General features: G+C 34.3%; 1 long non-coding RNA gene across 2 annotated transcripts in view; it reads left to right on the plus strand.

Moving 5' to 3' along the window:
* LOC146746152 (uncharacterized) overlaps nucleotides 1-27084 on the plus strand; it is an 81084-nt gene that overhangs the window by 19706 nt on the left and 34294 nt on the right. Inside the window, exon 2 of one of the 2 annotated variants that reach the window (XR_014929593.1) lies at nucleotides 8331-8416. This is a non-coding gene — a long non-coding RNA (uncharacterized LOC146746152). Of the gene's footprint in view, nucleotides 1-8330; nucleotides 8622-27084 lie in introns of those variants that run through there. The other variant, XR_014929592.1, reaches the window with a different exon arrangement.

Below are 27084 nucleotides of genomic sequence, written 5' to 3' on the forward strand. Positions count from 1 at the left end.
CATATATATCTTGAATTACTCCGTGCTGTACAGTTTTTTTTTTGAAGTGATATTATTATAACATAGTTTTATAGTCAATTTTACAATTTTCGATATATAGGGCGAGGGTTAACTCTGGAATTTAACATGACACACAGTAATTATATATGTTGTCCATTTATGCATATGGTAAAGTGCAGTATTTTTACATGAAAATGATAAAAACCAAAACATCAGATTTCTGATTCAACTTGTGACATCATGGCAAACATCAGATTTCTGATTCAACTTGTGACATCATGGCAAACATCAGATTTCTGATTCAACTTGTGACATCATGGCAAACATCAGATTTCTGATTCAACTTGTGACATCATGGCAAACATCAGATTTCTGATTCAACTTGTGACATCATGGCAAACATCAGATTTCTGATTCAACTTGTGACATCATGGCAAACATCAGATTTCTGATTCAACTTGTGACATCATGGCAAACATCAGATTTCTGATTCAACTTGTGACATCATGGCAAACATCAGATTTCTGATTCAACTTGTGACATCATGGCAAACATCAGATTTCTGATTCAACTTGTGACATCATGGCAAACATCAGATTTCTGATTCAACTTGTGACATCATGGCAAACATCAGATTTCTGATTCAACTTGTGACATCATAGCAAACATCAGATTTCTGATTCAACTTGTGACATCATGGCAAACATCAGATTTCTGATTCAACTTGTGACATCATAGCAAACATCAGATTTCTGATTCAACTTGTGACATCATGGCAAACATCAGATTTCTGATTCAACTTGTGACATCATAGCAAACATCAGATTTCTGATTCAACTTGTGACATCATAGCAAACATCAGATTTCTGATTCAACTTGTGACATCATAGCAAACATCAGATTTCTGATTCAACTTGTGACATCATAGCAAACATCAGATTTCTGATTCAACTTGTGACATCATAGCAAACATCAGATTTCTGATTCAACTTGTGACATCATAGCAAACATCAGATTTCTGATTCAACTTGTGACATCATAGCAAACATCAGATTTCTGATTCAACTTGTGACATCATGGCAAACATCAGATTTCTGATTCAACTTGTGACATCATGGCAAACATCAGATTTCTGATTCAACTTGTGACATCATGGCAAACATCAGATTTCTGATTCAACTTGTGACATCATAGCAAACATCAGATTTCTGATTCAACTTGTGACATCATAGCAAACATCAGATTTCTGATTCAACTTGTGACATCATGGCAAACATCAGATTTCTGATTCAACTTGTGACATCATGGCAAACATCAGATTTCTGATTCAACTTGTGACATCATGGCAAACATCAGATTTCTGATTCAACTTGTGACATCATAGCAAACATCAGATTTCTGATTCAACTTGTGACATCATAGCAAACATCAGATTTCTGATTCAACTTGTGACATCATAGCAAACATCAGATTTCTGATTCAACTTGTGACATCATAGCAAACATCAGATTTCTGATTCAACTTGTGACATCATGGCAAACATCAGATTTCTGATTCAACTTGTGACATCATGGCAAACATCAGATTTCTGATTCAACTTGTGACATCATGGCAAACATCAGATTTCTGATTCAACTTGTGACATCATAGCAAACATCAGATTTCTGATTCAACTTGTGACATCATAGCAAACATCAGATTTCTGATTCAACTTGTGACATCATGGCAAACATCAGATTTCTGATTCAACTTGTGACATCATGGCAAACATCAGATTTCTGATTCAACTTGTGACATCATGGCAAACATCAGATTTCTGATTCAACTTGTGACATCATAGCAAACATCAGATTTCTGATTCAACTTGTGACATCATGGCAAACATCAGATTTCTGATTCAACTTGTGACATCATGGCAAACATCAGATTTCTGATTCAACTTGTGACATCATGGCAAACATCAGATTTCTGATTCAACTTGTGACATCATGGCAAACATCAGATTTCTGATTCAACTTGTGACATCATAGCAAACATCAGATTTCTGATTCAACTTGTGACATCATAGCAAACATCAGATTTCTGATTCAACTTGTGACATCATAGCAAACATCAGATTTCTGATTCAACTTGTGACATCATAGCAAACATCAGATTTCTGATTCAACTTGTGACATCATGGCAAACATCAGATTTCTGATTCAACTTGTGACATCATGGCAAACATCAGATTTCTGATTCAACTTGTGACATCATGGCAAACATCAGATTTCTGATTCAACTTGTGACATCATAGCAAACATCAGATTTCTGATTCAACTTGTGACATCATAGCAAACATCAGATTTCTGATTCAACTTGTGACATCATGGCAAACATCAGATTTCTGATTCAACTTGTGACATCATGGCAAACATCAGATTTCTGATTCAACTTGTGACATCATGGCAAACATCAGATTTCTGATTCAACTTGTGACATCATAGCAAACATCAGATTTCTGATTCAACTTGTGACATCATAGCAAACATCAGATTTCTGATTCAACTTGTGACATCATAGCAAACATCAGATTTCTGATTCAACTTGTGACATCATAGCAAACATCAGATTTCTGATTCAACTTGTGACATCATAGCAAACATCAGATTTCTGATTCAACTTGTGACATCATGGCAAACATCAGATTTCTGATTCAACTTGTGACATCATGGCAAACATCAGATTTCTGATTCAACTTGTGACATCATGGCAAACATCAGATTTCTGATTCAACTTGTGACATCATAGCAAACATCAGATTTCTGATTCAACTTGTGACATCATAGCAAACATCAGATTTCTGATTCAACTTGTGACATCATGGCAAACATCAGATTTCTGATTCAACTTGTGACATCATGGCAAACATCAGATTTCTGATTCAACTTGTGACATCATAGCAAACATCAGATTTCTGATTCAACTTGTGACATCATGGCAAACATCAGATTTCTGATTCAACTTGTGACATCATGGCAAACATCAGATTTCTGATTCAACTTGTGACATCATGGCAAACATCAGATTTCTGATTCAACTTGTGACATCATGGCAAACATCAGATTTCTGATTCAACTTGTGACATCATGGCAAACATCAGATTTCTGATTCAACTTGTGACATCATAGCAAACATCAGATTTCTGATTCAACTTGTGACATCATAGCAAACATCAGATTTCTGATTCAACTTGTGACATCATAGCAAACATCAGATTTCTGATTCAACTTGTGACATCATAGCAAACATCAGATTTCTGATTCAACTTGTGACATCATAGCAAACATCAGATTTCTGATTCAACTTGTGACATCATAGCAAACATCAGATTTCTGATTCAACTTGTGACATCATGGCAAACATCAGATTTCTGATTCAACTTGTGACATCATGGCAAACATCAGATTTCTGATTCAACTTGTGACATCATGGCAAACATCAGATTTCTGATTCAACTTGTGACATCATGGCAAACATCAGATTTCTGATTCAACTTGTGACATCATAGCAAACATCAGATTTCTGATTCAACTTGTGACATCATAGCAAACATCAGATTTCTGATTCAACTTGTGACATCATGGCAAACATCAGATTTCTGATTCAACTTGTGACATCATGGCAAACATCAGATAAAAAACTGAATATAATGTTAAGTGGTAGATATTTACAATTATGTCAATAAAGCCATGTATTGACATATATAATGCTTGAATTGAAAGGCATGTCATTATAACTCGAAGTGCAATTGACATCTGTCAAAAGTGTTTTTTTTATTCAAGGTTTGATTTCAATATATTCATTTTATATTAGCCTATTGGAACAATTTTAGCTGTATTAACTCTCCTGAATGCTCATAATATAAAACAGTAATCTTACACGACACTGAATTCAACATACGTGTTAAATAAATTGCAAACTAAATAATTTCATGATGTGAAAGCAATGACAAGGTTACCATAGTGACTGATGTTTATTTAGTTTTATTATTTATAGACAATAGGGGTTTGTATTACACACTTGAATCATAAATTTACATTTATATTCGTGATTGTGGCATTTAATAGAAGTCACCTGTTTTGTACATAGCGTCAGCTCAGTGACTGAAAGGAAAGCTGTCAACCTTGATTTTATGAGGATTTATTCTGTCACTAATAGCAGTAGTACAACGTTCAAAACCATCTGAGAGCTGACTAGGTATCAAAAACAATACATTTTCCACACACACTATTTCAGCGTGTGTGTCGCTGGTTTCATGATCTAAATAACAATGACTGAATGGTCACCATTTATTAAGGAATATGACAGGACCCGAGAACGAACCGAGATGCGGTGTATTCGCTTCGCTCGTGAAAGTACGGCCGCAGAATACACCGCATCACTCGTGAAAATAACTTCCATACGCAACGAAAGCCACGGGGAAGGTGTGGGGTTCTGTTATTATTACATATGTTCCATACTTGATTATTTCGTATTAAAGAAAGAACGTGCAAACCGGGATGGAATTTAGGTCGGGGAACCCCATTGCCCATAATATGTTCCAATATAAGTGTTACGCCCTAGCAGCGCGTGTCAGTGTAGAACGCGCCGGGAGAACGCGAGTCACTGTTTGTTTGAAATTAAAATAATCAGACGTCTAATCTGAGTCACTGTCCGAATAAATAACTCGTTGACGTTTAGTTGGGGCCACGACAGAACCAGAACTTGAACTGGACGACTATGATACATAGTTTATGTTGAAGTTAAAAGTTCGGCCACAGAACTGTGCATTGGCAAACATGCCGTGCAACTGCGGTACTCCACAGACGGGATGACTTTTGTGGACAGCGGTTGTCGCTTAGCTGCACGCTACAACTTCGTGTGTGATGTTGCTTGCTGGTCGTGGATTGACTGAGTCTTGATTACCGGTTAAAATGTTGCTCTTTTGGCGTTGATAATTTTTATTTGGAACTGAGTAACGCCGCAACGTCACCAGCAGAAACCTGGTATCTCGATGCTGATGGTTGCGGCTGCATAGTAATCGCTAATTTTACTGCTGGTGGATCTTCTGAGAGCCCTTCAAGGTTGATAAAACTCAGTTTCCAGGTGGTCAATATACATTAAGTTCTCCCAATCGTAGTATTCCATGTGATGTACACCTAAAATGCCAAAAATGTGGTTGGACGATTTGAACTGGATAAAAATAGCAGACGAAAATGTGTTTACAAAATAAAAATAGTTCGGTAGCCAATGAAAATACCATGTTCATTTGCATATCGACCGTGAACATACCGAAAACATTATTGCATGGGTGATATGCAAATTAGTTTGGGCCAAAATAAGTGACTGTCTAAAAGTACCACTACTGTTGTTCAAATTTCATTTCACTCGGCAAGTATATTCATGTACCCCAAGGGGAAAATATCGTACTTCTAAATATTGTTTATTTCAAAAAACTGTACTCCTGAAGGGACTACTTTGTTTGCTCTCAGACCTCATTTGCATATGGGTTGTGGAAATACCGATTTTGATTTCAGGGACGAATCAAAATAAACTGCAGTACATATGTAATAATACTAGGGATGTATCTCCAATACAACGATTCTGTTTTATAAACTTCATGGCTGATATGTAGGCACCTTGGGTAAAGCTTTAAAAAAAGTATTCCCTAAATTAAAGTTATGTGCACAAAGTTGCCCTGGCACTGATTCCATGTTTGGTTACTCTACATTTCACAATTGACACTAGAATATGCGCAACAACATGTGTTTACGTCCAAACTGGAAAACATACGACAATAAACAGTAATAACCTTGTTCTGATTCAAATGTTGCTAGATTCATTGAATGTTTGGTACCCACATGAGGAAAACAAAATTAACACTTTTATTTGTGTACAGCTTGGGATCGATAAATACAAGACTCGCTTCGAATCATATTAAATTTACACTTTAAATGTTTATAGAGACTTCTTTCAAGACTGTCATCCCGACTTCCACCTAACCCTCGCATTCCAACCGGGTCAATCAATCGATAATGCGTTATTCCTCAGACAATTACAAGTACAATTATGAATGTGTATCGCATGTACCTGCTGTCGCCAAGCTCTATTAAAAGAAAATAAATATAAATTATTATTGGGGTTTAAAAAGCATTGATATGACATTTATTTACACTTCTAATTTTTCCGTTTTAAATAAAACCATTTACTGCAGTAGTACTGTTCAATTCACACTGACATATATTTATGAATACATCAAGAAATTGTAATCGCTCACCATCTTACACTGACGCGACGTGTCGACAAAATTCTAAAGATGTCTACAAGAAGTTCTACTATTTCAAATAATGTGATTGCAGATATACCAATCCATAAACCCAGTGCGCCACCAATGTCAGAAAACAACTGAATCAACTGGAAATTTAAGAAACGTTCACACATTGAGTTATTTGAACGATTATATCTGATAACATAGGTCAGATAATTTGATTTATTATTTATTCAATATTATATTCGTAGTTATTTCATCAAACTAACAAACATCAGAAATTGACGTGCGAGCGTCTAAAACTTTGTAATGTGTTGCGCAATGTGCACGGAAAGCGATTAACTATAAGTTTATATCTTTTGATTAAATAACTATTTTTCTTAGAGACGCCCATACATGTATACAGCTACATATTGTAAACAATTATATTTTGCGAACATGTTATCTTCATATGTGGCATGAATAACCGACAAGTTTTTCCATGAGTAAGCTAATTGTATGCGTTCCAAGGGCACAATTAGTAAATTAGGGAAGGTGAAATCAACCTTTTACGTTTTCAATACCCTACATACAAGCCTTTAAATTGTGGAATGTGTGCTATCAATTGATAAAATGAGATGATTATTAAATTAAATAGAAACATCCACATGTTATTCTGACGTAATGTTACCATGTGGGTTGAATAAATAAAACATATTTTGTATTTATAATTCGATATACTCAATACCTAATGAATGGCACGTTAACTTGGAAAACTATATATGTATGAATGACACTGTTTTAAATCGCAAGAAAATATTCACCGGGTATGCTTCCTCCTGTGTTACCATATCGATATAAAGACTCTCAAAGTATATATTCACTCGAACAATATTTTGCCTGTTGAGTGATAAAAACATGTTTATATTATTCAATATTTCAAATTATGCGACATCCAACTTCCAATTTTGCTCAGTACTACGTATAACAAATTATCGAAACATCATTTGCTGTATCATTAGACACAATTGCAGTCCATTCAACTTACCTAATATCGAACAATGTTTTCGGCGAACGTGTTTTATCGTTTGTTTTATGTAACTGGTGCAATATTCGATCCTATTGTAAAACAAGTATATTCAAATATACATAAATCACTGCATTATATAATTAAAGCTAAAACACATTCAGTAATTTATAATTATATTTCTTTAAACTTTTTACACACACGTATTATGTAACGTAAATAAATTGAAAATAATAAAAAAATATAATGTTATTATTTCAACCGGGGAAAAATAAATCATTTAAAACTTACAGTATAGGTTTGCGATGGCCATAATGCCTGAGACACCGTCATCGTGTATGTATTGCGCCTGTACGTACAATTTATTTACATGTAAGACATTGAATTTAGTGAACTTATTTAATTTTAACACTATTATTGACAAAATTCGTGTACTTCTTCTTACCTGCACAACTCTGGGCACTCGCAGTTCAATCTATCATTTTCGAACAAGTAATACATCATCTGTCGACAGAGATTTAGTGTGGATCAAAATGGACGTAAACCATTACGTGTTAGTTTTCTACTAATTTTGTTTTCAACTTCACATGCAAATGATTTGAACAGTGTAATTGCAACAAATTATCTCGCTCAATTAGCTTGACAATGAGAAAAATATAACCTTGGATTTTATTTAAAATGTTGCACTTAGTTTCATTAATTATCATATCTACACATCCGCATTGGTCCAACAAGTAGGTTTCCAGACACTCCTTCTCACATGCCTATATCAAAAAAATTGGAAAACATAGTAATTTGAAAAAGAAACAATATTTATTTCCACGTCCCCATTCTTAGCATGTACGTGTATGCATTTATATAAGAACACATGTACATACATTCAAGTGATAATCACGTGATACCATAGTATTATGATGTAGTAGAACCCTGTCATAACAATGTATTCATTCTCTGTCACATGTATATTTTATATAAATGTAATGCTATTGTAATATATATTAGTAAGTCTATTTACCCAATATGACTTTTTTAAAGGTGTATAATTTGGGCTAAGAAAGAAGACACCCATATAAAGAATGGTAGAACTACAAATGCAAGAAAAGAGAAGAGGTGCTCTGCAGGTACAACTAAAGTATACTGTAATCAGTAAGACACCCAGGGTGGGAGTGTGGTTAACATAAGTACAGCCTGGAAAACGCTTGCAGAGACACAATTGATGAAAAAAAGATATGCCAACCCGTCACCTAAGATGTGACGACGATATATCATGTACGTCACAGTATTAAACATACATTTTCTACTTACCATCACAGAGTATGGAAAGTAGCCATGTGGTGTTGTCAAATTATTCGTACAAGTATCCCAAGGTTCAGATATTTTAACGTGTTCATTCTGAATACACCACAACATTATATTATTAGCAAAAACAATATATATATATATATATATATATATATATATATATATATATATATATATATATATATATATATATTGAAATTCTAATTAGAGTAATCTAAATGAATATACAAATATCTATGCATTTACCATTATTAGACCAATGCTTGTCTCATGCCCTGGTTATTGATTCCTTCGTCTTCTGGGAATGGATACAGGCTTGGATGATTCAATGTTATACGAAATCCGGCTCTTTTAGCGAACAACGAAAGATATTCAGATTGTTCAGCAAAAAGGAGTAATGTGAGCCCTATCAGGAAAACAATGACATATTTACGTCCACATTTATAAGCTCGGTTATTTACTATTTATTATAGTGAGTACCAATAGCGGTCTTAGTAATTAAAACAAATGTGTATTTAGCTTAAAATATACTAAAATACTAATCTAATACTATGACGGATGGCCAAATATCAACACAATGGCGACGCAGTAAACTCTGTTGCTTCTACAGATTCAGGTCAAGGAATTCCTTTGTCGACAGTTGTTACAACTGATAAGAATGACGTATTTGGATTTGTTTTGTAGGTTGCATACGACTAATTTGCATAATAAATTACATGGTTTTAATAGCCAATGTATTTTTTTCCCACTTCACGTTTTATCGGCAACGTCATACTTGAGAGGGCGTGCTGTAAGTACGTCAGCTGTTAGACTGTTAGGTACGCTTCTTTTCAAATATCGGCGACTTGTGGATCTGACAACTGTTAATTATACAGAACTGTTTTTGGAGCAATTCACCCAAACGCTAACATTGTCGTCTATGGAGATTTAATTAGTGTACTGCAATGTAAACTTATTATGTGAATTGGCTATATAATTATTTCTACCACAACTCAAAAAAGTAATATTATAACGACGTTAGATCATTGTTGTGTGTTCATACATGGCCGAATGAGAGGGAATTTGTTGAGGGACTTATCATACCGAGAGCCTATTTTTGAAGACTTGAACGGCTCCCTGTTTGCCGTGGATGGATTAAAAGTAAAGCAGTTACCATATTCGTCGTTATGGAAATCTGCAAACGTGCTGAAATAGACAACCGGAATATTTGCGTCTTTCATGATGAACAACAAGAAATCCACCTAGCTATTAAGCGACAGTACTCACCTAATATTGCACACTTGGCTGTCATATGTACATTCCAGAATCATATCCTGCATTTGATGGCCAAGTTTTGCCATTTCTTCTTTTGTTAAGTATAGTATGTCTTGAATGTCGTGTAAGGTGATCGATGACGTAGTCAACATAAAATGTTTCCAAGATGGCGGAACTATTTCCGGAATGTTGTTCTATCGATGTAGTATTGATCTTTGAAATCTTCGAACAAGCTGAGATCATCTGCGATGTCTTCAAATATGATATACCAGTCCGAATTTTTAAACAAATATCAAATACTAAGGTGTTTGTTTGTTTATTTATGAGTTGCTTCTCTATATTTAGATTTGAAGGCAAATAAAGTTTATCTACCGTATATACACTCCTGCTCGTCGTCTCCTCCAGCACAATCAACAAATCTGTCACACCGTTTGTAAGTAGGGATGCATTGAGCTGGCGTGGCTATGCCATTGAAATATCCAGCTTGGCATTTGTATTCTTTGTGACAAACTAGAAACAAATGAATACATATTACATTACTTGATGTCGAATTGTTGCTATTGTTAATTTCTATATTTCCATAAAGTTATTCCCTGTTTCCCACCGAATTATATTGAATAGCATTTCAAAATAATAGATAAAAGTGTTGCAACATAAAAAATAAACACGACAAATATAGGACATGTCACTACATTGTTGATAACAACGTCTTATCGCACACAACATGTTATCGAGAATAGTAATTAGTATTTAGAAATTGTTTGATCATCAACACTCACACTTTGGGCAATCATCTTCGTCAGAATGATCTCCACAGTCATCCCATCCGTTGCAGACTTGCTCGGCGTCGATGCACCATCGCCTGCGGCACTGATAGCTATTATTGCTGCATGTGTCTTAAAAGTGAATACATATTGCATCAATTGGCGTTACATCTACATGTATAATCATTTGACGAAATGGCGAACACAAATCACATTTTTATTTTTCGTGACAACGTTTTTTTGATACACTCACTGTCACAAAAACGTTCATCACTGTTATCGGCAATACATCCTATAATATTGTGGATTCCGTCGCACCATGATTCTTTCAGTACAAATTGTGAGTCTGCACACTGAGTTATATAATCAGGAGGTTTTTCTTGAAAAAATAAATAAATACATAAATAAGCTGCATAAAAATAAATCATACAGATATATATTCTATTTATACTATATGAATCAATTTTACTACCTGTGTGGCAAGTATGAAAGTCTTCATCCTCCCCTTCTGGACAATCTTCGCTGCCATCGCACCACATAGATACATGTAGACATGCGTCATTACTCGTACATGGCAACCATCCATGCTGGCAATTTCCTTTAAGTAGTAGCAATAACAGACGTGATTATAACCTGTATACAATTACTTTTCTCCAAATATATGCTTGTATGTTAGTTTACTATTTGTTACGCAGTGTAATTAAATGTGATGGTAAATAATGTAAATCGAATCGAATTAAATTGGATTTCACCAAATTATGTTAACCCACAACTACATTAAATACTATACGCACCGTTATGACTTGTGCATAATTCATGTGATTCATCCTGTGCATTACCGCAATGGATCTCGCCATCACATGCTTCAGACCATTCTATACATTTGCCTTTGCCACACTGGAACCCATAGTAATGCGCACAAACTGAAAAATACATTAAAACCAGATAGTAATGAAATAATTTTAAGCCTATGACTGCAAATAGATGAGCACATTTATACAATTCCTCTGGCAAATAATAATTATATATTTTCTTTAGCCATACAAATCTATATATGAATTTGGCAAAGGAAATATTGGTGACATATATAATACGCACAGTTTTCACAATTTTGCTCGTCTTCTCCATTATCACAATCAGGGTATTCGTTGCATCTCCAATACCAAGGAAGACATACACCGTCATCACATTGAAATGAACTTTCTTCACACGTGTCTGCAATTTATTATAGCATTATGGAGAAAATATACGTCTGAGAATAAAATATACAGGAAGTTTAACAAGCTTAATATTCGAATCGGAGGCAATATAAATATATAAGAAGATATTTTAAATTTACAATTGATACAGTCTTTCTCGTCCTCTCCATTACTACAAAATTCATAACGGTCACACCTTCGTGTACGATAAATACAAATTCCGTCATCACATTGAAAGCGGTCTCCCATGCATGTATCTGAAATAGTTATAAAATATATAACACCGTGAGTTAGAATGGCGTTGTCTGTGTTTATGAATGGTTTTGAAATATTTCACAATTAAATTATAACTTGAAATTCAGGTATTCAAAGAATGAACATCCAAAATAATATCGTTCATATATTTCAACTTAATTTTCACAATGTAAATTTTATTAACACATTTATTCAAATGCCAGACGTTTTATAAATTGCATAAACTATATTAAAAATCGATGTGATGTGTCCTGTGACTGTTTAAAAAGCGCTACCTGATCGCCATTTTATCTACAAATATTGTTTGGAATGTCATACGATTGGTCACGCGATATTATACGATTGTCCGAGATGTTACACTATTGGAAATATATCTAATTTATTCACACTCTGTCATTCACCAATATGATATACATCAAAATAATGGTAATTTTATGCAGAAATGTATACTGGAAACTGATATAATTATAGACCTAGTAATAACACCAGCCTAGGTCATAGTTCAATATTCGTTGCCTAGGCAACAGCAATGGTCTAAAGGCTATGTAAAGTACTTTGATAAAAGTGTTTTCTAGTAATAAACTGCTCAAATGAAATAATAGTATATTAAATTATGTTCTGTAATACTAACGAAGATCAGTGACAGCATTTTATAAGATTTTACAACTTGACAATTACCTCTTCTGTTGTGATCTGCCCTTTTGCATCATAGATTTGTACGAATATAAACATTCTTAGAATTATTTTGGTGTCCAGCATCTTTGACTTATATTATGTTCTAAGTAATAACATAATAACTTGCACTATACATTTATGCTTAACGGTTTGAGTACGGCATATATATTTGTCAATTCAAACGAAAGAAGCAGGCATATGACGTGTCTTCAGTGAAGACACGAATAAGTGAAAAAAACATAGATAAGTTTCATCAATCCATATGTTCCGAAAAAAAGAACAACAACCACAGCAAGTCCTGACACTGAAAACGATAATCTAACTCGGGGAGACGCTTGCAAGATTACAAAAAAAAGTGTTTTCAAACTGTAATCGAGGAAATAGGAACTGGCATTAGGGAATAAAGTAATGAAGCATTGCCAAACATTACAAATTAAAAATAACGATGATTCCGATCTTTTAGACCATTTGAACAATTTATGGAAGACTTAAAATACCAATATCAAACGAATAATCAGATCCGTTATTGTAAACTTACATTGCAATTTGGCAATTGAGTTTGATCAGTGTCGACAACTAACTTAAACTGATTGCTGAATTTGATACATTATAGCTGCGTCAAAGGCTTTGCAGTGACTTGTGTCTTGTGATGAAAACACATTGTGGCTCCTAGAGTTAGATATATGAAGCCTTTCGTCTCAAAAATGTGTGCGTGGGTTTCTATGTGCTTGAGTTAAATTTCCGATGTCTGGCTTAGTTAGTCAATCTGGTGACACTAGACACATATGCTTAAACCTTTGCTAATATCAATACTTGTATTCCGAGTAGCAATCCAAGGTTAATTCAGCAATCGCCCATTAAACACTACTGAGCATGTGTAAATCTAGTTCGCGAAACACTGTTATTTACACGATAGCCCTGGCAGTTTTTCTTTGTCGTGTAAAATTTCATCTACCAGGTGTGCTTGTAATTTACCTAACAAGTGATATTTACAATGGTAATTAGGTTATGCAATACAATACCAAAACTATAACCCTGCATAATATTACTGGATCGCAAACGAAGCATTATCCGCATATGCAAATAAGCTCTTCTGATAAGAATAATAATAGCAATGTGTGTATAATTGCCTAAATCTGCGACACTGTCCAGCGCACAATGTCTCACCACTCGATGACATGGAAGCTACTCTAACGCAGCGAAATTTTCCTCGTCCTCTCCATTGGCACAATCTGCTTCACCATCACATATTGACCAGGCATTGACACACTTCCCATTGCCGCACTTGAGGTCACCAGTTGGACATGTATCTGCAAAAAAGTATTCGGGAAGAAATTACCTCATATACAGTTTATGACACTAGTTAGATTCAAACTGCAATATATAAATGTCAATACGTTATATTAAGCTACTATTTGAAATAATGTCAACACTGGATTTTGAACATCGTTTCGGATACATGTGGTAGAGCAAAGTCATTCAGGTTACTGGATACATTTACACTAATATTGGTACAATTATCAATTTACACTAATATTGGTACAATAATGTGCTTCAACTTTAACATTTTACAACCACGAGATATGAGTAAAGAATATTATTATACATCTGTCAATGTAACGCCGTAAGCGTGCCGTAATTTTGCGGGATTTTACGGGGTACTTTCATCCTACCATACTAGGAAATGCGAATACCATATATGGTGCGATTACGCGCGTGAGCGTCCTCTAATAATACAAACAAACTTGGCAGCCCCGGCATTTGGCCGGACTCCAAACAAGGAAGTTCGATAAATCTGTTCTAAACTTTTTGAATTTCGGCATTCCCATGATGTATCCTTGAGAGTAAAAGATGTATAATAGTATGACAGTACGTCATCGCTACGCGTAGGTCGATACTCCCGCTGTACTGTCCTCGTACATACTTCGGTATCCTCGTAATAACCCCAGAATAATTATTTAATATCGCTTTGAAATACTCACAATTCAAACAATTTGTTTCGTCCTCTTCATCAGCACAATCTTGAAAACCATTGCACCATGATGTGTAATAAATGCAAACCCCGTCATCACATTTGATGAAATCTGCTTCACATTCATCTAAAATAAACAAGTACGTATACGTTGCTCGTTCGCCTTTTCGTGTAAGTAGTTCAATTCTAGTGAAATAAACATTGCTCGTGAACTCATTGTAATTTGCCATTTAGTAGGCGTGAATTTTACTGTTAGCTATCAAAACATCTTAAGTAGATTTTATGAAACCATATGACAACACTTAATTTCTAAATTAATTGGAAATCTACAAGTAGAGCAAGATGTGCTCACTTGCCACAAATACACAATGCCACTTGTATCGAAACCTGTTGTTATAACTCACAATTCATACAACCCTCCTCGTCTGCTGCATTGATACAATCCCCGTAAGCATCGCACCTCCATGACATGGGAATGCATGACCCATCACTACATCGAAACCGATCGCCACATGTTCCTGTATTATACGGAGGAATGTATTTTAATTGACAACTATCTTCTAAAGGAAATATATACAACGTTCTTCCTTATATATAAATGAAGATAAGTGCACATTCATCTAAGGAATTTTATGCCGAGATAAACTATTTAATGAAAGATTAGATTTTGTGGGAACACTATTATTGTTGCCCCGATATTGTTTGACTGCATAAGGTGAATTCAAATCATATTACGTGACAATCAATAACAAATTTAATTTTTTCACTGTCTTAATATTGATAAAATATTATGAGGTTATTATGGGAATACCTCAAAATATGCACGAAGACAGTACAGCTGGAGTATTGACTGACGCGCAGTGAGATCGATGCGACGGTGTACTGTAGGAGATGTATTTTTACAATAACTTTATTATTATACATCTTTTTCTTCAACGGATACATAGGAATGCCGAAATCCAAAATGTTTAGAACAAAATCAGCGAACTTCTTTGTGTTGAATCCGGTCAAACGCTGGTGGCACAGCAGTGTTTGTTTTTGTTATTACGCGCGCGTAATAAATTCATAGTTGGAATTCGCATTTCCTAATATAGAAGGATGAAAATACCCTGTAAAATACCGCAAAATTACGGCGCGCTGTAATTATGATAGATGTATAATAATAGCATATTTGAACATGTCATAGCTTAAATAATATCATGTTTATGGTATTACAACCGTTTTTGATATTATATTCTACTTTAATGTGCGCTATAACTGATGTTATAATAACTATATGTTGTACGAAACGATTATAATGGTAAATAAATTACATGTACATACAGGTATATCTGGAAAATGATTTGAATAACAAGTGCAGATTGAATCAATAGTTTCATTTGGGAAGTCAACCGTTACGTCACATAGCTGACGGAAATTACATCATGTGAGATCAAGTTACCATAACATATGTCTTACTTACTAAAAGGATATTTGCAGCCTGAATTAATAAATTCATCACTGCCATCGGTGCAATCTCGGATTCCATCACAGAAAGATTGTGTTTGGATGCAGTCGCCGCCGTTACAGTGCCTTTCACTTTAAGCACAGTGCACTGTGGAAACAATACATACATGTTTCACCGTTTTTAGTGCAGTCGATTATGTTTATTTGAATAGATATGATTGGTAATGTGGCTTACGTCGTGCTCATTTAGAGTAATATTTTGCCACAGAACATTCATGTCTCCAATTAAAAGCTAAATTTCTGGAGATATAATAGATGATCGCCAAATATGCATTCATAATTCAGTAATAATCCGCATATACACGCATAACAAGGAACGAAACATCGTTAACAGAAGACAGGTACGAAACGATAGTGATAGTCATTCAAAGGTCATGATCGGAGTTTCACATAATATGATTGTCTCAATGACTAATTGATTAATGATTAACATATTGCACTATTGACAATCTAGTATAAAAATGATACTTATATGCCATACTTATAGGACAGTCGTATTCCTCACTGTTATCCCCACAATCGTTCTTATAGTCACATTTCAATTGTATGGGTATACACATTCCATCAGTACATTTGAATTCAGTGTCATAACATTCCCCTTTTTAAAGAAATACAACAATAAATCATAAAACTATTATCATTTGGTTATTAACATTTATAAATTCAAATAAATTCAAATTCGGTGATATTAATAGTGATTATACGTACGTTGAGTACAGTTTTTTTCATCATTTGAATTGGGACATTCGCTTATTCCATTACACCACATGTACGACTTCACACACTTGTCTTCTAAATCGTTACATGGCATGTCATTTGTCAAACATGGCGCTGTTGGTGAAACCGACATTATTTGTTTTTCATATTGGACAAAACAATACACAACATTACAGCAAATGCATATACGCATAGCAATTATAATTAATATACTCCGATTACTGTAGACATCAATTATAATTAATATGCACCGATTACTGTAGACATCAATTATAATTAATATACACCGATTACTGTAGACAAGCAATTATAATTAATATACACCGATTACTGTAGACAAGCAATTATAATTAATATACACCGATTACTGTAGACAGCAATTATAATTAATATACACCGCTTACTGTAGACAAGCAATTATAATTAATATACACCGATTACTGTAGACAAGCAATTATAATTAATATACACCGATTACTGTAGACAAGCAATTATAATTAATATACTCCGATTACTGTAGACAAGCAATTATAATTAATATACACCGATTACTGTAGACAAGCAATTATAATTAATATACACCGATTACTGTAGACAAGCAATTATAATTAATATACACCGATTACTGTAGACAAGCAATTATAATTAATATACTCCGATTACTGTAGACAAGCAATTATAATTAATATACACCGATTATTACTGTAGACAAGCAATTATAATTAATATACACCGATTACTGTAGACATCAATTATAATTAATATACATCGATTACTGTAGACAAGCAATTAACAACAAGCTGTATTTATATATTTTTAATTGACAAATGTTATTTTAACGAAAACCGGAACATTAATAAACAGCGTCAAGTAAAAACAGACAATGTTGAACGTCAAATCATGTGTCATGCAGACGCATCTTTTTACACTATACAAGTAAATAGCCAAACACAATCTCCCTATTTTCTGCATTAAATATGCACAATGTACAGTTGAATAATTGACGTTCATCTTATAAGAGAATTGTTTACCTTACTCTATCATGTACATTTAACTTTGAGGTGTGAATTCATGTGTAATAATTACCGATAATTATTCTGATTGTCATCAATGTTTTACATCTTACCTTTGTAAAGGATTGGCACGTAGTCATTGAAAGTAACCATGTCTTTGTACGACGTATTCACAATGGCACTTTCTCTTATTTTGTTCATATTGCATATGGTCACCGCTGGGAATTCAATGCTGTTATTTTTCTAATCTCTAATTTGAAGGTAACATTGAATTTGAAATATTCTATAACTAATGCCCTCATGTGTACAATAAACATGCAAAATGCCGTCATCACAATCATGGTCCATGCAGCTTTGCGAAGTACCTTCTTCGATGACGATATTCGCTGAATACTATGGAAAGCCGTACGGGACCCTGCTGCGTCGATATAAATTGCATGGTAAAACATATAGCTTCAAAATTTAGCTGCTTTTTCAACAAAAGTGCGATTTCCGATGTCTACGTTTACAAATCGGAGTAGTAGCAATCAGCGCCAAACTTATTCACAGTCGTCGCTAATTAATTAGTAGTTGTCGCAAAGCGAGTTGTAGTAGTCGCGATTTAACGGGTGATGATTTGTAGAAGTCACACGTATTTGTCGCTGACACAGTTCCTTAATTTATAGACGACGACACTTCATTTTCCAAGTTGTCGAAGCAAACAAGTCCCCCTAGTAGACGACGCAACTTGCACTTTTCAAGTTGTCGACGCAAAACGAGTCCCCCCTAGTAGACTTTGCATTTTTCATTCCAAGTTGACGCAGACACACTTTTTCTAGTAGACGACGACGCATTTAGCATTCTCAAGTTGACGCAGACGCATTTTTTCTAGTAGACGACGACGCACATTGCATTTTCAAGTTGACGCAGACCGTTTTTCTGGTAGACGACGACACAAAATGTACAGTGCATTTTCAAGTTCGATATCTCGCATCTGTCGAGAATAAGTAAATGACAAAAACCTGGAAGTATAGTCATCGATTGACCTGATCCGAATTGGTCATGTTCAATACTGTATGTTATTAATCGGTTTTAGTATTGCTCCCAGGCAAACGAGCACAATCAAGTATTGACTGGTATTCTGTTCATAGTTCCACCAAATATCGCTGAAATATCCATTGTACACACTAAAATATCTCGTCACCCATTAGCCCCCCCCCCAAAAAAAAAACCTATGTTGCCCTCAAGTCGGAAAATTGAAAAATTGGGTCGGTCGGTCGGATTTTTTTTTTAACTTAATTTTGTCAACGGGGGGGGGGGGGTGTCCCCGACCACCCCCCAGATCCAACACTGGTACGTGCACACGATGGCATTACTGCGATACTGACAGCGCTAAAACGTGCAAAAGCCGTCGTTTTGTTTTTGATGTAAGCGGATGAGAGTTTTAATAATAATATAAAATGTCAAGTTTTGTAAATTCAATAAAAATTTGTGCATTTCATTTATTAAAAATAATATTTACTACAACAAACGTATTGTTTTTGTCAATATAGTTTTTATTTAATTAAGAAAATACTTGGTGCGGCGATATTTTTAATATTGTGCACCAACTATCCTTCGAATCGCAAATGTCAAAATGGTCTGAAATGATAAAGACGTGTTTGCTCTTCAGACTTCATAGTATTCGGAACATGTCAGAGAAATACAGATCAACCCGAGGTTCAAAGTCGCCACTTATCCCCCTGGGAACCCTGGGGATCAAACAACGGCCCGGTGTCATGATATGTAATCAACAAAGCATGTTAATTATGAACATATGGCAATTGACCCTGTACACACAGGAAGTCCTCATTATGCAAATTATGTGACCTTGTTTACTTATAGTTATTTGGGGTTGAATAAATCAGTTCTTAGAAGTAGTAGATAGAGACAGTGTTTTTGTCAATTACTAAACATAACGTCCGGGATCGTTAATTTTTAGAGGAAACACTTTTACTACTTAAAATGGTGAGTTTTTACTTACTCACTTTTGGGCCTATTAAAAAAAAAAAAAAAAAAAAAAAAAAGCGACCCGATATTTTATTATTTCATATTTTTCGTTCGGTGGCTGAGGGCAACAAAACAATTTTTTTTGCCTTATGTGTTTTCGTGTAGACCACGCAAAATGGGACAATGTTTATCGCTACTGGTTATTTGTGTTGCCTTTTTCTTATAACTTAAGGGGTTGGTAATTTTAAATCATGGGTGGTTGCTGAACAATTTCTTGAAACAAATAATTTGCAAGTTAGACACAGGGAAAGAAATGCATGAAAGAAGGAAATTCAAGATAAATAAAAACGTACAGATAAGACAATATGAAAAGAGTATTGCATTGGTCACACGCTTCCATCTCCCTTTATTTTAAATGTCTAACCCCTTATGTTGTGCTATTTAATATACACCTGAGCTGAAAACTGGTGTTTCATAATTACTTGCTATAGTTTTCAGCTCACCTGGGTCTGACTATTCTATTTATTCATTGTTTTAATGTCTATCAAATGATATTATTGAGAATCTAGCGGGCAATTTTATTATGGTGAATCCACATGAAAAAATGCACAATGATCTCTTAACCATGTATATTAACTACCCTGCCATCGGCAGTCCCTGACCGCAAGTACGACGTCAAACTGCTAGGACCTGAACAAATTAAACTAATAATGACTTTATGTCTTTTTATATGGCGAACATGTAAATAAACACGTATGTTCCAGGCGCCCTACCCCCTTCAGCCCGCAAACAAAAAATTGACGAACCCAGCCCACGTCAATAGTAGCGCCCCTTACCGAATTTCTGGATCCGCCAGTGTATATACGTAAGTGATCTCAAATTGTAGTGCAGCTATATTCATAAAAATAATTATTTTTATATTGATGCCATTTACTATTGGTAACTTTTCATTGTTATAATTAAGAAGATAATTATGATAGAAACTTGAAAGGGGGAAATAGTAAATTATATTCTCACTCATTTGTGTGCTAAATTTCTGTTTTAATGCAGTTTTTTATATAGTTTAAAACTGTGTTAGTGAAATTTTCTATATTATATAAAGCCTAACTAGTTATAGCGAAATCTTTAGGCAGTTTCAAGGCATAACGTGTGATGGAGGTGGTGGTATGATCAACTTATAAAACACCTATATTACGTGGTTACTCACGAATATTTTTGCAGATTCTTATTTGCTCAGTGACCTAAATAATTAGCATGCCACTGACAAAACAACCTTTAAATTTCCTCAAGTCACATTTCTTTGATTTATGACAAATATACGAGTTGGAGATCCATATACAAATATCAACCTCCAATAGTCTTCCATATCAAGACTGTTTCATTGGGCGGTTGCTACTATACACAGGTTTTATTTTATATAAATATTATTTCTGACTTGGTTTTTCTTAAAATTTTGTCTGCGAAGATTATCATCCGCACCCTAACTCAAATGTTGCGTTGGTGTCAATTTGAAAAATACACTGTGCGTTGTCGTTTACCAGGAAACGCGTCTGCGTCAACTTGAAAATGCAATTTGCGTCGTCGTCTACTTGGAAATGCAATGTGCGTCAACTTGAGAATGTTTAGTGCGTCTGCGTCAACTTGATATGCTAATGTACGTCGTCGACTACTAGCAAAATATGCGACTGCGTCAACTTGAAAATGCTAATGTGCGTCGTCGACTACTTGCAAAAATGTGTCTGCGTCAACTTGAAATAAAAAAAGGAAAGTCACCTAGGGGGACTCGTTTTGCGTCGACAACTTGAAAAGTGCAAGTTGCGTCGTCTACTAGGGGGACTTGTTTGCTTCGACAACTTGGAAAATGAAGTGTCGTCGTCTATAAATTAAGGAACTGCGTCAGCGACAAATACGCTGTAGTGTGTTAGTGACTTCTACAAATCATCTCCCGTTAAATCGCGACTACTACAACTCGCTTTGCGACAACTACTAATTAATTAGCGACGACTGTGAATAAGTTTTGCGCTGATTGCTACTACTCCAATTTGTAAACGTAGACATCGGAAATCGCACTTTTGTTGAAGAAGCAGCATAATTTTGAAGCTGTATGTTTTACCATGCAATTTATATTGACGCAGCAGGGTCCCGTACGGCTTTCCATAGAATACCATGCGCTGTCGTTACCGAAGCGAATGTATATAACGCGTCTATGGCGCCGATTTTTGTTATATTTGTATCCGTTGTTGCGTCGGGTGATCCTGTGTTCATTTCTTGCACAGTTGTCATTTTATCACGTGTTGCTGTGAAGATCGACTTTGATGAATAACAAGGGCTCTGAATGACTATTGAAATAGTGATAAAAAATATTAAATATAGATGTATATTTATCAAGTAAATGAAATATTCAGCTGAAATATACTTGACATTTGCGTATAAAATGTTCTACACATTACATATTTTCAACGAATGTCATATTATAATCCTATATCAAGTTTGAAAGTTTATCCAATTAATAATTAATGACAGCCAGTTATGCCAATTAATTTGATAAAATTAAACCAGGTGAGTGAGTGCGACATAGTTATGTTTTACTTTGCACATCTGACACAATAAATTAAATGCGATATTTACTATTTTTGTGAAAAAACACTTTCAAATAGTTAACAATTAATAATATTAGAAGCAGTACGACCCCTATTATGCGCAATTAAAACAAATCTAAAACATTGTGAAGATTGTTTTACAATTTGTTATGAAACTCTCAAACAAATCCTAGGTCGCTGTGTGAATAGTTAGGTATTATATGGTATGGACCATGTTGCTATAAGCTTATTACGAGGATACCTCGAAATATGCACGAAGACAGTACAGCGTATCGACCGACGCTCAGTGGAGGTCAATGCGACGGTTTACTGTCTGAGTGCATACTTTGAGGTATCCTCGTAATAGCCTTTTTATTACACACCTTTTCCTCCCAAGGGTACATCATGGGAATGCCGAAATTCAAAATGTTTTTAACACACTCAGCGAACTTCTTTGTGTGGAATCCGGTTAACCCCTGGTGGCAGCCATGTTCGATTTTATTATTAGAGTACGCTTACGCGCGTAATCATTCCATATTTGGAATTCGCATTTCTTAATATGGTAGGATGAAAATACCACGTAAAATATCGCAAAATTACGGCACGCTACAACTTATGGCGTTACGGTGACAGATGTATAATAATTAATATTAATGTCAGTTAAAAATCAACAGCATATTACGGAATATAAACACGCAACACGAGATTCGAATTTTTGGTCACGTCAAAAAGCGCCACGGGTGTTTCTGAACGAGTTTTTGTTCTCAGATCATTAGGATATAGCGCATATTGAGACTACACTACACACTACACACTATAATACATATACTTCATGTATGGAAAAAGTGCGTTTGTTTTGTTAATGTTTATCATGCAAGGAGCTACAGAAATTAGTATTCCCTTTCATGATCCTTATTTTCATAGATGCATTACATCGCTATTTTAGATATAATTGTAAATCTGTTTATGAGGTATCAATAGGTTTTTAAACATATTGCGATGCTTACATTGCAGCCACTGCGATTTATACAACTATTCAGCGAGAAGAGATCAATGATTTAATTACAAACCATATAAAATGAATCACAGTAATAAAATAGTGTGGACTAGTACATACCGCGAATCAGCCTTGACCATACTTACGTAGATGAGACATGCAGATTAATAACAAAATTATTCTAATGTTTCTCCAAGCAGCCAAGTTATGTGTGTGCGCGCGTTGTTCTTCGATATTTACACACATAAACTATCAAATCCAGCCTAGCGTACGTTATTATCGGACTGGGGGAGTTAGCTGTATGTCTTTGTTAACAATCATGACAATAATGATGGAAACCCTAATGTATTCTAATAAATATTTAATGCATGCATATTACTGTAACATTGACAGTATGGTTTGAATGGTGCAATATTGTATTTATATTTGAAATGTATTTCCGTCTCTACTTAAACTCACTTGGTGAAGCGCAATTTATATTTTATAATCGTTCATTTTTTTTATAATTTCGAAGAGAAACAGTGACAACGAGATATTAGAGGAAGATGTATATTATATACGTCAGTATCTACCTACATAATTAATGACAAATATGGTCTTGTTATCGTCAATTATTCATGTCTACTAATCTGGGTTTATATAATGAACTATCGAACGCTGTACGTGTAATATTCTAATCTAACCTGCCACTTCTTTAGTATTGCAGCTGTATAATTAAGTTACAGATATTTGTTACCAAATACAATATTAGGCGTACATATCCTGTATGAACTATGCAATATTACTCAGATAATTAACCAATATCGAATTAATAATGGAATAAATGACTTTATCGTATATCTTGATTGATTGTGGGCGTACTTTTACTGGCATTAAGACAGCTTTTTTTATTATTTGTCGTGGGTAATTTGAAATATAAAGATGACACGAGAGTAGGTCAAACTGATACAGCAGGAACTCCGGTGTTATACCTGATGTTACAATGATGTTAAAGACTGTCTCACTAGTACATTATTGTAGATTGAAAGACTATAAACATTTGGTATGGGCATTGATATCAAAACAACTCATGTACTTCATTCGGATCCATCTTTCGATATTGAAAGTTATAATACAGGGAACGGGTTGAGTTGGTGGAGATGATGTACCATCTCAGCAGTCTTGTTTTATCATGTTTTGTCCTAAATTAATATATATATATATATAATAAATGTAAAAGTATGTAGGAGGGTTGACTTATTATGAAGACTTTACATCAAATGAAGACATCAGTGACATGAACATAACATAAACCACATCACCTAAATAAGTGACATCTTGTCATGAAACATAGCTTATATTTACCAGTATATTAAACCATTAATTCATTTTCCAGCTATTTTTATAAGCATAACATAACCATCTGCTTAAAAACAACTGACAGAACAAAGTTGATTCAAGTATCAATAAATATTTATCTCTCAAACAAAATATGTTTGTCAATCACTAACTTACAAAGTATTGTAGTAGTTTTAGGTTTACGATGTGTGATTTTCGTGGAAATGTAATTAATTATAATTGTTGTTTGTATTGTTCACTGAACGACGTTACTGTGTTGTGCATTGTTCAAAATTCTGCGCGCGCGTGTTTGTCAACAACATAGTGTAGATCGATACGCAGGTGGTATCGGAAAACTGTTCAATATACATGTAACAGTATAAATGTTTATCAATCTCTCTCTTACATTGATATTTTATGACCCTTAAAGACCCAGTTCCGGAATTCCAGAAATGATTGTCTTTTTTTAGCACTCAAATGGCCGCCATTTTGCCATTTTGAATCAGATAGTCTAACAAATATATCTGTATATCTATAACTTTAAATGAATGAATATGTATTTGAACATAATCAAAGCATGGCTGAGATAAGGAACTACAACTGCATTCAATAACACAATATAGTCGCCATTTTAAATCCGAAGTGAAACACAAAAAGACGTGCATAATGTCCAATATATGTACCAAGTTTGAACAAAATCCATCCCGTAAATGCTTGATTTTGATTATTTTTCAGCAAAAAAATGAATCAGATTGTGAAACAAATTGTGCATATATATAATATTATGTATGATGTATGTGTGAAGTTTAAACGTAATCGATCCAGGCAAGATATAGGTCCGGACGCACGTGCAGAGGTCAATCCATAAGTCCCCGTTTTCGAACTGCGTCGAGAATAATTAGACGGTCTTTTTATAATTTTATTCACATTTTTTCATCAACATTTGCACAGCCTACTCGCTTGTGGAAAATACACAATTATATTTTTAAATTTCCTGCCAAATGTCCAAGCCTGTATGTAAATAATTAAAAGATGCTTGACGCTCCATTTATTATTAATAACATTTTACAAAATATAATCCGGCCGAATACAATAGGCTATTTGTGTATACTATTACTATTTATTGGTTGTTTTTATTAAGTCTCAGTAGTTATTGGTAAAAGTATCTCGCTTGAATGTATATTTCACACGTTCATGAATTTATATTAGCTATCATTGTGTCATTAATAACTTATAACATTCATATCGAGCGGGTAATGATTAAATTATTACTTTGCAAAGAATATGCTGAACCGTATTAATAATGAATAAAGGGTCTCGGAGGAAATCATATATTGAACGTCATGTGGCACAAACTAAGTATATTATATTGCTATATAACTCCGTACACGAGTTCCATTTAATTTTTCATAAATTGGCATTCGACTAAACCAGTGTCACATTCACATTTGAAATCAATAAAAATACGTTATGTCGTCAGCATATTTACATATCTAGAGTTGTGCTGTATGTAAACGCTTCACTGATGTGATGCCTGGTATTTAGAAAATAGCGAACCCAGCTTGTTCTTACATGTTTCACCCGTCATGCATTATTATAAGTCCTAATGAAAAACAATTTATATGAAGCATCGATGTCACCAAAAACATCTTTGAAACACTGTTATTATATTCAGTCACAAGCTCTATATTTCTTCCAAGAACAACTTTTTGAATTATAAGTGGGTATCTAACAAAATCTTTGTCTAATATTATGGAAGAAATAATTGTACAGTTTGAAAAAAAAGTTGCGCTTAGAGTCAAATTCAAGAGACGGATCAGACACGAAAACATGAAGTTTATTTTATTCATTTCCAAATCGCTGGTTGGAATATAGTCATTAATTTAGGATTGGTAATGGAAAGTAAATCATCAATATATTATAACCAAATCAAACAAACGGGAGTTCAATAAATGAGTGTAACGAGAGATTATTGCATATACCAGTCTGTACACAAATACAAGGCCACGTTCAAATAAATTATAGAAACATTTATTATTCACATAGATACACGAAGTACACTTTAAACAAACAAAGTGATAACAAATCTGAATGTCAAAGTTATGTAATGTAATCAATACATATATATATATACAAAATGCTAAGTTAAATTTTCTTTCTAAGTTAAGTTTCCTTTCAAACTAATACAATAAATTTAAATCTGAACTTGGATATCCGGTGGTGTTTGTTTATTAGACATATAAATTGGAACAGTCACGTGGTGGATTACAA

The sequence above is a fragment of the Saccoglossus kowalevskii genome, chromosome 5, assembly GCF_978046115.1.
Source record: "Saccoglossus kowalevskii chromosome 5, keSacKowa6.1, whole genome shotgun sequence".
Classification (NCBI taxonomy): Eukaryota; Metazoa; Hemichordata; class Enteropneusta; family Harrimaniidae; genus Saccoglossus; species Saccoglossus kowalevskii.